Source organism: Semicossyphus pulcher, unplaced genomic scaffold, assembly GCF_022749685.1.
Source record: "Semicossyphus pulcher isolate SPU_LCO1_2020_fin unplaced genomic scaffold, fSemPul1.0.p SCAF_11, whole genome shotgun sequence".
NCBI lineage: Eukaryota > Metazoa > Chordata > Actinopteri > Labriformes > Labridae > Semicossyphus > Semicossyphus pulcher.
The window spans coordinates 2,928,814-2,935,000 of record NW_027211615.1 but is presented as its reverse complement, the minus strand read 5'-3'; the positions used below and the strand labels follow the sequence as shown (position 1 = coordinate 2,935,000).

Below are 6,187 nucleotides of genomic sequence, written 5' to 3'. Positions count from 1 at the left end.
GTGCAAGAATGCATTGAATTCATCCTAGAAAAAAAACACAGTAACATATGAAGAGATTAAAAAGTGCCCAAATGCATTTTTAAAAGGCCCGATTGAACACACAACTGTCGCTTACGGCCATACCACCCTGAACACGCCCGATCTCGTCCGATCTCGGAAGCTAAGCAGGGTCGGGCCTGGTTAGTACTTGGATGGGAGACCGCCTGGGAATACCAGGTGCTGTAAGCTTTTTCATTTTTCTGTGATGGACAGGAGAGGTGCTGATGCTGCAGGCCTTGAAAAAGTTTGATCAGACACTCATGTGCAAGAATGCATTGAATTCATCCTAGAAAAAAAACACAGTAACATATGAAGAGATTAAAAAGTGCCCAAATGCATTTTTAAAAGGCCCGATTGAACACACAACTGTCGTTTACGGCCATACCACCCTGAACACGCCCGATCTCGTCCGATCTCGGAAGCTAAGCAGGGTCGGGCCTGGTTAGTACTTGGATGGGAGACCGCCTGGGAATACCAGGTGCTGTAAGCTTTTTCATTTTTCTGTGATGGACAGGAGAGGTGCTGATGCTGCAGGCCTTGAAAAAGTTTGATCAGACACTCATGTGCAAGAATGCATTGAATTCATCCTAGAAAAAAAACACAGTAACATATGAAGAGATTAAAAAGTGCCCAAATGCATTTTTAAAAGGCCCGATTGAACACACAACTGTCGCTTACGGCCATACCACCCTGAACACGCCCGATCTCGTCCGATCTCGGAAGCTAAGCAGGGTCGGGCCTGGTTAGTACTTGGATGGGAGATCGCCTGGGAATACCAGGTGCTGTAAGCTTTTTCATTTTTCTGTGATGGACAGGAGAGGTGCTGATGCTGCAGGCCTTGAAAAAGTTTGATCAGACACTCATGTGCAAGAATGCATTGAATTCATCCTAGAAAAAAAACACAGTAACATATGAAGAGATTAAAAAGTGCCCAAATGCAATTTTAAAAGGCCCGATTGAACACACAACTGTCGCTTACGGCCATACCACCCTGAACACGCCCGATCTCGTCCGATCTCGGAAGCTAAGCAGGGTCGGGCCTGGTTAGTACTTGGATGGGAGACCGCCTGGGAATACCAGGTGCTGTAAGCTTTTTCATTTTTCTGTGATGGACAGGAGAGGTGCTGATGCTGCAGGCCTTGAAAAAGTTTGATCAGACACTCATGTGCAAGAATGCATTGAATTCATCCTAGAAAAAAAACTCAGTAACATATGAAGAGATTAAAAAGTGCCCAAATGCATTTTTAAAAGGCCCGATTGAACACACAACTGTCGCTTACGGCCATACCACCCTGAACACGCCCGATCTCGTCCGATCTCGGAAGCTAAGCAGGGTCGGGCCTGGTTAGTACTTGGATGGGAGACCGCCTGGGAATACCAGGTGCTGTAAGCTTTTTCATTTTTCTGTGATGGACAGGAGAGGTGCTGATGCTGCAGGCCTTGAAAAAGTTTGATCAGACACTCATGTGCAAGAATGCATTGAATTCATCCTAGAAAAAAAACACAGTAACATATGAAGAGATTAAAAAGTGCCCAAATGCATTTTTAAAAGGCCCGATTGAACACACAACTGTCGCTTACGGCCATACCACCCTGAACACGCCCGATCTCGTCCGATCTCGGAAGCTAAGCAGGGTCGGGCCTGGTTAGTACTTGGATGGGAGACCGCCTGGGAATACCAGGTGCTGTAAGCTTTTTCATTTTTCTGTGATGGACAGGAGAGGAGCTGATGCTGCAGGCCTTGAAAAAGTTTGATCAGACACTCATGTGCAAGAATGCATTGAATTCATCCTAGAAAAAAAACACAGTAACATATGAAGAGATTAAAAAGTGCCCAAATGCATTTTTAAAAGGCCCGATTGAACACACAACTGTCGCTTACGGCCATACCACCCTGAACACGCCCGATCTCGTCCGATCTCGGAAGCTAAGCAGGGTCGGGCCTGGTTAGTACTTGGATGGGAGACCGCCTGGGAATACCAGGTGCTGTAAGCTTTTTCATTTTTCTGTGATGGACAGGAGAGGTGCTGATGCTGCAGGCCTTGAAAAAGTTGGATCAGACACTCATGTGCAAGAATGCATTGAATTCATCCTAGAAAAAAAACTCAGTAACATATGAAGAGATTAAAAAGTGCCCAAATGCATTTTTAAAAGGCCCGATTGAACACACAACTGTCGCTTACGGCCATACCACCCTGAACACGCCCGATCTCGTCCGATCTCGGAAGCTAAGCAGGGTCGGGCCTGGTTAGTACTTGGATGGGAGACCGCCTGGGAATACCAGGTGCTGCAAGCTTTTTCATTTTTCTGTGATGGACAGGAGAGGTACTGATGCTGCAGGCCTTGAAAAAGTTTGATCAGACACTCATGTGCAAGAATGCATTGAATTCATCATAGAAAAAAACCATGACAAAATCTTTGACGAAAACTATAAACAACGTTAAAAATACAGCCACATTCTTGCTGCACCATGCCACGTCTTTAAAAGGCCCGATTGAACACACAACTGTCGCTTACGGCCATACCACCCTGAACACGCCCGATCTCGTCCGATCTCGGAACCTAAGCAGGGTCGGGCCTGGTTAGTACTTGGATGGGAGACCGCCTGGGAATACCAGGTGCTGTAAGCTTTTTCATTTTTCTGTGATGGACAGGAGAGGTGCTGATGCTGCAGGCCTTGAAAAAGTTTGATCAGACACTCATGTGCAAGAATGCATTGAATTCATCCTAGAAAAAAACACAGTAACATATGAAGAGATTAAAATGTGCCCAAATGCATTTTTAAAAGGCCCGATTGAACACACAACTGTCGCTTACGGCCATACCACCCTGAACACGCCCGATCTCGTCCGATCTCGGAAGCTAAGCAGGGTCGGGCCTGGTTAGTACTTGGATGGGAGACCGCCTGGGAATACCAGGTGCTGTAAGCTTTTTCATTTTTCTGTGATGGACAGGAGAGGTGCTGATGCTGCAGGCCTTGAAAAAGTTGGATCAGACACTCATGTGCAAGAATGCATTGAATTCATCCTAGAAAAAAAACACAGTGACATATGAAGAGATTAAAAAGTGCCCAAATGCATTTTTAAAAGGCCCGATTGAACACACAGCTGTCGCTTACGGCCATACCACCCTGAACACGCCCCATCTCGTCCGATCTCGGAAGCTAAGCAGGGTCGGGCCTGGTTAGTACTTGGATGGGAGACCGCCTGGGAATACCAGGTGCTGTAAGCTTTTTCATTTTTCTGTGATGGACAGGAGAGGTGCTGATGCTGCAGGCCTTGAAAAAGTTTGATCAGACACTCATGTGCAAGAATGCATTGAATTCATCCTAGAAAAAAAACACAGTAACATATGAAGAGATTAAAAAGTGCCCAAATGCATTTTTAAAAGGCCCGATTGAACACACAACTGTCGCTTACGGCCATACCACCCTGAACACGCCCGATCTCGTCCGATCTCGGAAGCTAAGCAGGGTCGGGCCTGGTTAGTACTTGGATGGGAGACCGCCTGGGAATACCAGGTGCTGTAAGCTTTTTCATTTTTCTGTGATGGACAGGAGAGGTGCTGATGCTGCAGGCCTTGAAAAAGTTTGATCAGACACTCATGTGCAAGAATGCATTGAATTCATCCTAGAAAAAAAACACAGTAAAATATGAAGAGATTAAAAAGTGCCAAAATGCATTTTTAAAAGGCCCGATTGAACACACGACTGTCGCATACGGCCATACCACACTGAATACGCCCGATCTCGTCTGATCTCGGAAGCTAAGCAGGGTCGGGCCTGGTTAGTACTTGGATGGGAGACCGCCTGGGAATACCAGGTGCTGTAAGCTTTTTCATTTTTCTGTGATGGACAGGAGAGGTGCTGATGCTGCAGGCCTTGAAAAAGTTTGATCAGACACTCATGTGCAAGAATGCATTGAATTCATCCTAGAAAAAAAACACAGTAACATATGAAGAGATTAAAAAGTGCCCAAATGCATTTTTAAAAGGCCCGATTGAACACACAACTGTCGCTTACGGCCATACCACCCTGAACACGCCCGATCTCGTCCGATCTCGGAAGCTAAGCAGGGTCGGGCCTGGTTAGTACTTGGATGGGAGACCGCCTGGGAATACCAGGTGCTGTAAGCTTTTTCATTTTTCTGTGATGGACAGGAGAGGTGCTGATGCTGCAGGCCTTGAAAAAGTTGGATCAGACACTCATGTGCAAGAATGCATTGAATTCATCCTAGAAAAAAAACACAGTAAAATATGAAGAGATTAAAAAGTGCCAAAATGCATTTTTAAAAGGCCCGATTGAACACACAACTGTCGCGTACGGCCATACCACCCTGAACACGCCCGATCTCGTCTGATCTCGGAAGCTAAGCAGGGTCGGGCCTGGTTAGTACTTGGATGGGAGACCGCCTGGGAATACCAGGTGCTGTAAGCTTTTTCATTTTTCTGTGATGGACAGGAGAGGTGCTGATGCTGCAGGCCTTGAAAAAGTTTGATCAGACACTCATGTGAAAGAATGCATTGAATTCATCATAGAAAAAAACCATGACAAAATCTTTGACGAAAAGTATAAACAACGTTAAAAATACAGCCACATTCTTGCTGCACCATGCCACGTCTTTAAAAGGCCCGATTGAACACACAACTGTCGCTTACGGCCATACCACCCTGAACACGCCCGATCTCGTCCGATCTCGGAAGCTAAGCAGGGTCGGGCCTGGTTAGTACTTGGATGGGAGACCGCCTGGGAATACCAGGTGCTGTAAGCTTTTTCATTTTTCTGTGATGGACAGGAGAGGTGCTGATGCTGCAGGCCTTGAAAAAGTTTGATCAGACACTCATGTGCAAGAATGCATTGAATTCATCCTAGAAAAAAAACACAGTAACATATGAAGAGATTAAAAAGTGCCCAAATGCATTTTTAAAAGGCCCGATTGAACACACAACTGTCGCTTACGGCCATACCACCCTGAACACGCCCGATCTCGTCCGATCTCGGAAGCTAAGCAGGGTCGGGCCTGGTTAGTACTTGGATGGGAGACCGCCTGGGAATACCAGGTGCTGTAAGCTTTTTCATTTTTCTGTGATGGACAGGAGAGGTGCTGATGCTGCAGGCCTTGAAAAAGTTTGATCAGACACTCATGTGCAAGAATGCATTGAATTCATCCTAGAAAAAAAACACAGTAACATATGAAGAGATTAAAAAGTGCCCAAATGCATTTTTAAAAGGCCCGATTGAACACACAACTGTCGCTTACGGCCATACCACCCTGAACACGCCCGATCTCGTCCGATCTCGGAAGCTAAGCAGGGTCGGGCCTGGTTAGTACTTGGATGGGAGACCGCCTGGGAATACCAGGTGCTGTAAGCTTTTTCATTTTTCTGTGATGGACAGGAGAGGTGCTGATGCTGCAGGCCTTGAAAAAGTTTGATCAGACACTCATGTGCAAGAATGCATTGAATTCATCTTAGAAAAAAAACACAGTAACATATGAAGAGATTAAAAAGTGCCCAAATGCATTTTTAAAAGGCCCGATTGAACACACAACTGTCGCTTACGGCCATACCACCCTGAACACGCCCGATCTCGTCCGATCTCGGAAGCTAAGCAGGGTCGGGCCTGGTTAGTACTTGGATGGGAGACCGCCTGGGAATACCAGGTGCTGTAAGCTTTTTCATTTTTCTGTGATGGACAGGAGAGGTGCTGATGCTGCAGGCCTTGAAAAAGTTTGATCAGACACTCATGTGCAAGAATGCATTGAATTCATCATAGAAAAAAACCATGACAAAATCTTTGACGAAAACTATAAACAACGTTAAAAATACAGCCACATTCTTGCTGCACCATGCCACGTCTTTAAAAGGCCCGATTGAACACACAACTGTCGCTTACGGCCATACCACCCTGAACACGCCCGATCTCGTCCGATCTCGGAAGCTAAGCAGGGTCGGGCCTGGTTAGTACTTGGATGGGAGACCGCCTGGGAATACCAGGTGCTGTAAGCTTTTTCATTTTTCTGTGATGGACAGGAGAGGTACTGATGCTGCAGGCCTTGAAAAAGTTTGATCAGACACTCATGTGCAAGAATGCATTGAATTCATCCTAGAAAAAAAACTCAGTAACATATGAAGAGATTAAAAAGTGCCC

At 45.9% G+C, this 6,187-nt stretch overlaps 20 non-coding genes across 20 annotated transcripts; all 20 read left to right on the top strand.

Moving 5' to 3' along the window:
- The first annotated feature begins 109 nt into the window (after window positions 1–109).
- On the top strand, window positions 110–228 carry LOC138585763 (5S ribosomal RNA). The gene has a single exon (XR_011305879.1). It is a non-coding gene; the product is annotated as a 5S ribosomal RNA (ribosomal RNA).
- A 182-nt stretch (window positions 229–410) lies between these two features.
- On the top strand, window positions 411–529 carry LOC138586431 (5S ribosomal RNA). Its single transcript, XR_011306508.1, has one exon. It is a non-coding gene; the product is annotated as a 5S ribosomal RNA (ribosomal RNA).
- A 182-nt stretch (window positions 530–711) lies between these two features.
- On the top strand, window positions 712–830 carry LOC138586703 (5S ribosomal RNA). Its single transcript, XR_011306767.1, has one exon. It is a non-coding gene; the product is annotated as a 5S ribosomal RNA (ribosomal RNA).
- A 182-nt stretch (window positions 831–1,012) lies between these two features.
- LOC138585762 (5S ribosomal RNA) lies at window positions 1,013–1,131 on the top strand. Its single transcript, XR_011305878.1, has one exon. It is a non-coding gene; the product is annotated as a 5S ribosomal RNA (ribosomal RNA).
- Window positions 1,132–1,313: 182 nt separating this feature from the next.
- Window positions 1,314–1,432, top strand: LOC138585760 (5S ribosomal RNA). Its single transcript, XR_011305876.1, has one exon. It is a non-coding gene; the product is annotated as a 5S ribosomal RNA (ribosomal RNA).
- Window positions 1,433–1,614: 182 nt separating this feature from the next.
- Window positions 1,615–1,733, top strand: LOC138585759 (5S ribosomal RNA). The gene has a single exon (XR_011305875.1). It is a non-coding gene; the product is annotated as a 5S ribosomal RNA (ribosomal RNA).
- Window positions 1,734–1,915: 182 nt separating this feature from the next.
- Window positions 1,916–2,034, top strand: LOC138585758 (5S ribosomal RNA). The gene has a single exon (XR_011305874.1). It is a non-coding gene; the product is annotated as a 5S ribosomal RNA (ribosomal RNA).
- A 182-nt stretch (window positions 2,035–2,216) lies between these two features.
- Window positions 2,217–2,335, top strand: LOC138586856 (5S ribosomal RNA). Its single transcript, XR_011306913.1, has one exon. It is a non-coding gene; the product is annotated as a 5S ribosomal RNA (ribosomal RNA).
- Window positions 2,336–2,550: 215 nt separating this feature from the next.
- On the top strand, window positions 2,551–2,669 carry LOC138587101 (5S ribosomal RNA). Its single transcript, XR_011307146.1, has one exon. It is a non-coding gene; the product is annotated as a 5S ribosomal RNA (ribosomal RNA).
- Window positions 2,670–2,850: 181 nt separating this feature from the next.
- Window positions 2,851–2,969, top strand: LOC138585757 (5S ribosomal RNA). The gene has a single exon (XR_011305873.1). It is a non-coding gene; the product is annotated as a 5S ribosomal RNA (ribosomal RNA).
- A 182-nt stretch (window positions 2,970–3,151) lies between these two features.
- Window positions 3,152–3,270, top strand: LOC138587215 (5S ribosomal RNA). Its single transcript, XR_011307253.1, has one exon. It is a non-coding gene; the product is annotated as a 5S ribosomal RNA (ribosomal RNA).
- Window positions 3,271–3,452: 182 nt separating this feature from the next.
- Window positions 3,453–3,571, top strand: LOC138585756 (5S ribosomal RNA). The gene has a single exon (XR_011305872.1). It is a non-coding gene; the product is annotated as a 5S ribosomal RNA (ribosomal RNA).
- A 182-nt stretch (window positions 3,572–3,753) lies between these two features.
- Window positions 3,754–3,872, top strand: LOC138587235 (5S ribosomal RNA). Its single transcript, XR_011307272.1, has one exon. It is a non-coding gene; the product is annotated as a 5S ribosomal RNA (ribosomal RNA).
- A 182-nt stretch (window positions 3,873–4,054) lies between these two features.
- LOC138585754 (5S ribosomal RNA) lies at window positions 4,055–4,173 on the top strand. The gene has a single exon (XR_011305870.1). It is a non-coding gene; the product is annotated as a 5S ribosomal RNA (ribosomal RNA).
- A 182-nt stretch (window positions 4,174–4,355) lies between these two features.
- LOC138586916 (5S ribosomal RNA) lies at window positions 4,356–4,474 on the top strand. The gene has a single exon (XR_011306969.1). It is a non-coding gene; the product is annotated as a 5S ribosomal RNA (ribosomal RNA).
- A 215-nt stretch (window positions 4,475–4,689) lies between these two features.
- Window positions 4,690–4,808, top strand: LOC138585753 (5S ribosomal RNA). The gene has a single exon (XR_011305869.1). It is a non-coding gene; the product is annotated as a 5S ribosomal RNA (ribosomal RNA).
- Window positions 4,809–4,990: 182 nt separating this feature from the next.
- Window positions 4,991–5,109, top strand: LOC138585752 (5S ribosomal RNA). Its single transcript, XR_011305868.1, has one exon. It is a non-coding gene; the product is annotated as a 5S ribosomal RNA (ribosomal RNA).
- A 182-nt stretch (window positions 5,110–5,291) lies between these two features.
- LOC138585751 (5S ribosomal RNA) lies at window positions 5,292–5,410 on the top strand. Its single transcript, XR_011305867.1, has one exon. It is a non-coding gene; the product is annotated as a 5S ribosomal RNA (ribosomal RNA).
- Window positions 5,411–5,592: 182 nt separating this feature from the next.
- On the top strand, window positions 5,593–5,711 carry LOC138585750 (5S ribosomal RNA). The gene has a single exon (XR_011305866.1). It is a non-coding gene; the product is annotated as a 5S ribosomal RNA (ribosomal RNA).
- A 215-nt stretch (window positions 5,712–5,926) lies between these two features.
- On the top strand, window positions 5,927–6,045 carry LOC138585749 (5S ribosomal RNA). The gene has a single exon (XR_011305865.1). It is a non-coding gene; the product is annotated as a 5S ribosomal RNA (ribosomal RNA).
- Window positions 6,046–6,187: the final 142 nt, after the last annotated feature.